This window comes from Hemitrygon akajei, unplaced genomic scaffold (genome assembly GCF_048418815.1).
Source record: "Hemitrygon akajei unplaced genomic scaffold, sHemAka1.3 Scf000068, whole genome shotgun sequence".
Taxonomy (NCBI): Eukaryota; Metazoa; Chordata; class Chondrichthyes; order Myliobatiformes; family Dasyatidae; genus Hemitrygon; species Hemitrygon akajei.
In genome coordinates this window covers 4,334,212-4,341,557 of record NW_027331954.1, presented here as the reverse complement: position 1 = coordinate 4,341,557, position 7,346 = coordinate 4,334,212, and the positions used below count along the sequence as shown (strand labels likewise).

Here is a 7,346-nt window from a genome sequence, read left to right as displayed (position 1 = left end):
ACTGTGTTGTCAAGTGCTTTGCTCAAGGACACAAACACGCCGCCTCAGCTGAGGCTCAGGTTACTAGTCCGATGGCTTGTCCACTAGGCCATGCGCCAACACTGAGGCTAGGGGAGAGAAAAAAATCAGAGTGCATAGGTTAACGGTGAAGAGGGAAAGTTTAAAGGGGGCTTCTTCATGCAGAAAGTGGTGGGAGTGTGGAATGAGCTGCCAGATGACGTGTTGAATGCGGGCTCACTTTTGATATTTAAGAAAAACTTGGGCAGGTATATGGATGAGAGGGGTTTGGAGGGATATGGTCCAGGTGCAGGTCAGTGAGACTAGGCAGAAAAATGGTTCGGCACAGCCAAGAAGGGCCACAAGGCCTGTTTCTGTGCTGTAATGTTCTATTGTTCTATAGTTCTATCTGGTTGTCTCTGAGAGAAGTTATATCTAAACAAACTCCAGTGGGCTTCGTAGTCGCCCTGGATTATTACGTAAAATAGCAATTAATATTGCTATTATCGTTATTCTTTCGCTTGACTTTGCACAGTTTGTTTTGTTACACATATTGAGTGTTTTGGCCGTCAGTGCGGTCCTTCATGGATTTTATTCTGTTTCTTTGATGCCTGCGGGAAAGTGAATCTCATTGTACATTGTGATATATGTAAATAGATATGCTGTGATGCAAAATTTACTTTCTGCTCTGAACTTTGAACCAATTGGGCCGAAGGATATTTTCCGTGCTATTCGATTTAAAACATTTGCATTGCAAAACAAGGAAGATTGGCCTGTTAAACCACAAAAAGTGAATATAATCCGGTCCGGAATGATTAATCCGATATTCCCAAATCCAGAAAGGTGTTAGACACACGTTACTGAGCTCCACGGCAGATGTGCGCTTAAGAACGACGATGTAAAATGCCGTTTCAATATAAAGACCAACAACGTGTTTGAATGGCCCCGATGTCATTCTGTCCAAACAACAACCACGGCTGAGAAGGTGACACAGACACTCCTCATTGAGGCCACTTTCTCATCAAACACCGCAGCCCGAATCCCATGTAATGTGACCCGTTGTTCAGTTCTATGTTGTGACTAAAACAAAATCTTTATCTTAATTGCTTCTTTCGCATACTCCCAAACAGTTCACGCTTTGGTCGCTCAGTAAAATTACAGTGATTGCATTATAAAAACAGCACGTGAAAAACAGAGTATTTGACAGGAGTGGGATTCGAACCCACGCGTTGGAGACCAGAACACTCGCGTTTACTAGGAAGCGACTTACTCGCCTTAAGTCTGGCGCCTCAGACCACTCGGCCACCCTGACAGCCCCTGTAGTACTCTCTCCACATGCCAGATAAACAGCTGTATTTCGGAATATTCTGACTGACTGTTTTGATGAGAGGGTATACATACAAACACACTCTATATCCTGGGATTTTAAATGAATATGGACGGGATGCATTTTCTCAGATTGCCGAGCATGTGCGGAATCAGAGCGTACAGCATCACAGCACTGGAATTGTGCTGCACTCCGTTCAGGCCATCCTCCAGAGAAAGCATGACGCGGATTCGGAGAGTGTGTAGAAGAGCATCACCAAGATGCTACCTGAATTAGATGGTTGGTGCAATAACGAGAGTTTAGTAAAACTTTTTTTTTCTCTGGAGCATCGGAGGTGAGGGGGAATCTGATACACGTTTCTTAGATTTTCAGGCATAGATAATGGTAGAGCACGCAAAAGTTATCTCCATTCCAGGGTTTACATGTCTTAAAACGATCCTCTCCTAGGGCATACAATTCAACTAAGAGGGGATCGTTTTAAACAAGATGTGCCAACACCCTATCACGCTATGTCGGCAAGACCAAGGACTGATTGTTGTCTTCAGCAGAGGGTAAACCAGAGGATCTTGAGCTAGTTCTCTTTGGAGGATCAGAGGTGGGGCACGTCAGTAACTTTAAATTGTTGGTATAACTCTTTCCTCTGCTTTCTTAGGAGAACGCGGAGATTCAGCATGACATCAAAAACCTTGATGAGCTTCTATAGATGTGTCGTAGAGAGTATATTGTCTGTCTGCAACAAGACGTGGTACGGAAATACCGTACCTTTGAAGGAAAATCTTTAAAAAGTTAGTGAATTCGGCCCAGTCCATCACGGGAAATCACTCGCAAACATTAAGCAGATCCACATAAAACGGTGTCATCGGAAAACAGCATCCACCGTCAGAGGTCGTCACCATCCTGCCATGCTCTTTTTGCGCTGCTGCCATCGGGTAGATGGTACAGGAGCCTCAGGACTCGCACCGCCACGTTCAAGAACAGTTACTACCCATCAGCAATCAGATCTTTGATCAACAGGTGATAATGTACGCTCACATACCCATCCATTAAATAATCTGACAACCAATGATTTCACTTCAGAAACTTTTCTATATTGAATAGCTGAGTATGCCAGGAGGAGCTCAGCAGACCAGACAGCATCTGTGGAAAAGCGTAAGCAGTCGGCGTTTCTGGCCGAGATCCTTCAATGTGAATTTTTTTTTGAATAAATCACTTACCCACAGTCGGGTGTACGGTGATCTATTGTAATGCGATGAACAGTGTCAAAAACATAATCTTATCCTCCAACAGTTTTTCTAATCCACCTCAACAACCCGGGTTTTGTTTACAGAAATAACGTCGCCCCGATTGAACGCTTAAAGACAAATTTTGTCAGGAGTGGGATTCGAACCCACGACCCCAGATGGAGACCAGAACACTCCCGTTTGTCGGAAGGACTTTCATTCCTTGAGTCTGGCGCCTTAGACCACTCGGCCACCCTGACAACTTTTGATGTGTGTTTGAGAACGGAATAAATGCTTGATTTGTAAGAAACGTCACATCCACACAAACATATATATCGTCCTGTCAATCGGAAATGAAAGCGAGAGTGTTACAGTTTGCTCAGGTTAGGCAGCTTCTGTGGAGAGTGAAGCTGTAAAATTTTACAATTCGAAGACTCGTGAGACGCGTCTCCTCAAGAATTTGGGAAGGACGTTTGTTGAGATGGATGAGAACCCTTGGAAGACTCATCGCTTTCACATTTAAGGAAGCGGAGAAATAAACGTTTATAGACAGGACTGAATCTAAAAACTGGGTGGGAGTTGATCGCAACAATGTCAACAGAAACTGAACGCAGAAGGTTCAATTATAGCCGGCAACGCTGCTTTACAGATGGATGTTGGTAAGTAGACTAAAAGGCCCAATAATCTCATGATTTTAGAATAAAGCGAAGATGTGACAAGGTTCACAAGAAAATGAGACATCGTGCGGAAAGGCTGTTCGGTCTCCTGTGTCTGTTTCATCATTCCATCATGGATGAGTTATGACAGTCGGAATGTTGTTCAGGCTTGTAGGTCAATGTTTAATCTGAGAGAGGAGACGGAAACAGGGTATTTTGGACGTTAGAGCAGCGGCCTTTCTGAGAGATGAGACGCTTAACAGAACGTAATTCGCTCAGGTTCACAGATCCAGTGTTAAAGGCACAGAACACAACACAGTAAGACAGGGACAAGCGGGCGGCCACCGTCTAAGTAAAAGGCTCCTCGCGGGATGTGGAAGGCGAGGAGACCACCAGAGTTCCTGATGACGACACCTGCGAGAAGTGCACACAGCTGCCGCTTGTAACAATCCGCCCTATGGCGTGATGGACTAGGACAAACGGAGTGGTAGATACACCCACGGTGCAGGACACAGGGAACTGTGGGACAGTCAGGAAGAGGAAAGGATTTAAAGAGGCAGTGCAGACTATCCCTATGGCCATCACCATCAGAAACATCTGGATGCGGTTTGTGGTTGGATGACCTTGTAGGGAAAAGCCACAGCGGTAGGACCTCTGGCACTGAGTCTGGTTTTCTGACTCAAAAGGGAAGGGGAAGACAGATTCCTGGATGGTATGTTACCTCCCGGGTGCCAGGGTCAGGGACAACTTGGATCAAATCTTGAATATTTTTCAGCAGGAGCGTGAGCAGGCAGCGGTTGTGGTCCGTTTAGGTACCAATGACATCGGAGTGACGACTTTCTGCAATGGAGATTCAGAGAGTTAGGTGCTGAGGAGGAGGACAGGATCTTCGGGGTTGTGACAGCGAAGGCGCGTGGCGCGTCCTAATGAGGCGAGTAATGGAAATATGATACAGATTAACACGTGGCTAAGGGTTTGGTATAGGAGACAGGCCATACGATTTTTCGAGTACTGATCTCTTTTCCAGGGAAGCTGAGACCTGTGGATAAAGACGGTTTGTGTGTGAACTGGAAGTGTAATAATATCGTGTCGGAAAGTTAGCTAGAGCTGCATGATGAAGCTTAAACTACATTTACAGGGGAATTGGAACCAGGGTGCCAGAACAGCTAATGCAGAAATTGCGCAGACATGTTGATAAGATCTCACACAATGTCTGGAATGCAATCATTGAGCAAGGTCCGAGTGGTGGCCTGAGGTGCGTATAATTCAGTCGTAGAAGTATCTGAGGATAAGCCGGTGAACTCACTGCTTGGATCAAAACCTGGAATCATGGTATCTCAGCCGATAATGATACTGGGTTGCAGGAGAGTCTGGTCTGGCAGTTCAGTATTTCGGAGTTCCTTTGCTGCAGAAGTGATAGAGCGGGATGGACTAAAGGAGGAGAGTAGAGTTAATAGTCAGGGAAAATTCTCGGCTGTCTTCCGTCAGTGCAGATGGAGAATTCGACTAATCCATGTCCCTCTCCTCCGCGGGGTCGTTTAACGCGCTCAAAGGCCCGGACAGACGCGCAATGGGTGAAACCGTAAACAAGGAAAGGTATGATCACGTTAATGGGGATAGGTTACTGACCACCCAATGGTCAAGAGTATTTAGACGGCCAACTTTGTGGAGATATCGCTGTGTATTGCAGGAGCATTACGGTTGTGAGAGTAGGTGATTTTAACATTTCGCACGTTAATTGTTAGTTCCACACTTGTAAAGGGCAAGATGGGTAGGTAATCGTTTAGGATATTTTTTTTCTTTTGTGCGTTGACGAACCAACGAGAGCGTGCGCGATACTTGATCTGCTATGATGAAATAAATGAGACAGGACAAGAGGTAGAAGGTTGATTTAACGAACACTTTGTAACTCGTGATCACAATGCCTCATTGGGGAAGGTCAATTTGGACGGTATTGAAAAACATTTAGCGATTGAGGCAGGATGTTTTCTGGTAAGTGGGACGCGTTCAGGAATGAAAATCAGAGCGTAGAAAACTCGTATGGGCCTATCAGAAATAAAGATAGAGACAACACGAGTGAATAACCTTTGTTTTCAAGAGTAATGATGTTTTGGCACCTCGCTCCCGATGCCGGCGGAGACGGACGAGGTCCCTCATTGTGATTTGGCTGCTGTTTTCACTAAAGACACATAGACCTCTGGGGGAGAGTTTGTGGTGTAGAGGACACTAAATGAGCCAAATTCGGCCGGATTGTTATGTCTTCAAGTCATTCCAACAGATTTCTGAGGCCAAATTTCCCCTGACGGAACCATGCTGTCTCTGGTCTACGTTATTATGTGTCTCCAAGTCCCCTGAGACTTCATCCTTAATGATTCTCTTCTCAACATCTTCTCAACCGCTGTGGTCAGACTGACGGGCGTAGATTTTTCCTGTCTTCTGACTCTCCATGCTTGAAGTGTGAAGTGATATTTGCAATTTTCCTGTCTTCCGGAAAAAATCTAGAACCGAGTGGTTGTTGCAAGATCATCACTAATACCCCTACCATGTCTTCAGCCAGCGCTTTTTAAACTCTGGGGTGTACAGCATCTGGTAACTCCAGTCTACCTTCAGACTCTTGAGTTACTCACTTACCTTCGGTCCCGTTATGGTAACTTCACACACTTCATACCCCTGACACCAGGAACTTCTATCACGCGGCTGGTGTTTTCCAGATTGAAGACCGATGCAAAATACTAATTAGTTTATCCGCCATTTCAAGGTCCCACAGCGCTACATCTCCAGCATCGCTGTCAAGCGGTCCGATGTCCAAACTCGCTATTTTTTAGTTTATGTATCAGAAGACACTTTTGGTAACCTTGTTAATATTATTAGCTTGCTTACTTTCGTACCCGAACTTTACCTTCATTATGACTTTCCAGTGTTTCAACTTCCCACTAATATTGCTCAATTGTACGCCCTCTCTTTTGCTTTTCATGTTGGTTTCAAAATCTCGTATTTAGACATTAAGATATAGGAGAGAAGTAGGCCATTCGGCCTATTCAGCCTGCGTCGTCAATCAATCATGGGGTGATCCCAATCTTCCAGTCATCATCACTTCCCTGTGTCTTCATCCCATAACCATTGAAGCCCAGGCTAATCATGAACCCATCTATCCCTGCCTTAAATACATCGAATGACCTGGCCTTTACAGCCGCTCGTGGCAATAGATTCCACAGATTTACCAACCTCTGACTAAACTAATTTCTCCGCTTTTCAGTTCTAAATGGACGTCCTTCAATGTTGAAATGGTGCCCTCTTGGCCTGGAATCCTCTACAATGGGAAATAACTTCGCCATATCTAATCTGTTTAGCCCTTTTAACATTCGGAATGATTCTATGATATCCAGCTCATTCTCCTGAACTCCATGGAATACAATTCAAGAGCTGCCAAAAATTCCTCTTACGGTAACCCTTTCATTGATCGAATCATTAAGGTTAATCTTCTCTGAACCATCTCCAATAGCAGTATACATTTTCTAAAATAAGGAGCCTCAAACTGCACACAATGCTCCAAGTGTGGTCTCACGAGTGCCTTATCGAGCCTCAACATCACAGCTCCGCTCTTATCTACTATACCTCGAGAAATTAATGCCAGCACTGCATTCGACTTCTTCAGAAACGTTTCAACTTGGAGGTTAACCTTTAGGGTATCTTGCACAAGGACTCCCAAGTGCATTTGATCTCTGTATTTTGAATTCTATCCCCATCCAAATAATAGTCTGCACGTTTATGTTTCTTCCACCAAAATGCATGGCTATTCAATTTCCAACATTCTATTTCATTTTCCACTCCTCGACAGTACCCGCTCCTCACTAATGCTGCAACGGTGAAACACCTCTGGTAACCGGCACCCAGACCAGTCGCGCAGGAGTTTCCTTTCAGAAAACTATACAGGCTTTGTCCTATCTTGTCATATGCCTGCAGGTACTCCGTAATCCCATCGCTAACAATCATTTCCAGCAACCTCCCAACCACTAATATCTGGCTAACAGGCCCTCTTAAATGGCGGAATAACGTTTGCAATTTTCCAGTCATCCGGTACGCCAAAATCTATCAATACTTGAAAGATTATTGTCAATGCCTCCACAATTTGCAGCATTAAAATGT

The 7,346-nt window shown here is 44.7% G+C and overlaps 1 non-coding gene across 1 annotated transcript; it reads right to left on the bottom strand.

The window, feature by feature from the left end:
* Positions 1–2,690: 2,690 nt before the first annotated feature.
* Positions 2,691–2,804, bottom strand: trnal-caa (transfer RNA leucine (anticodon CAA)). The gene is made up of 2 exons: positions 2,767–2,804; positions 2,691–2,725 (listed from the first exon to the last, which is right to left on the bottom strand). It is a non-coding gene; the product is annotated as a tRNA-Leu (tRNA).
* Positions 2,805–7,346: the final 4,542 nt, after the last annotated feature.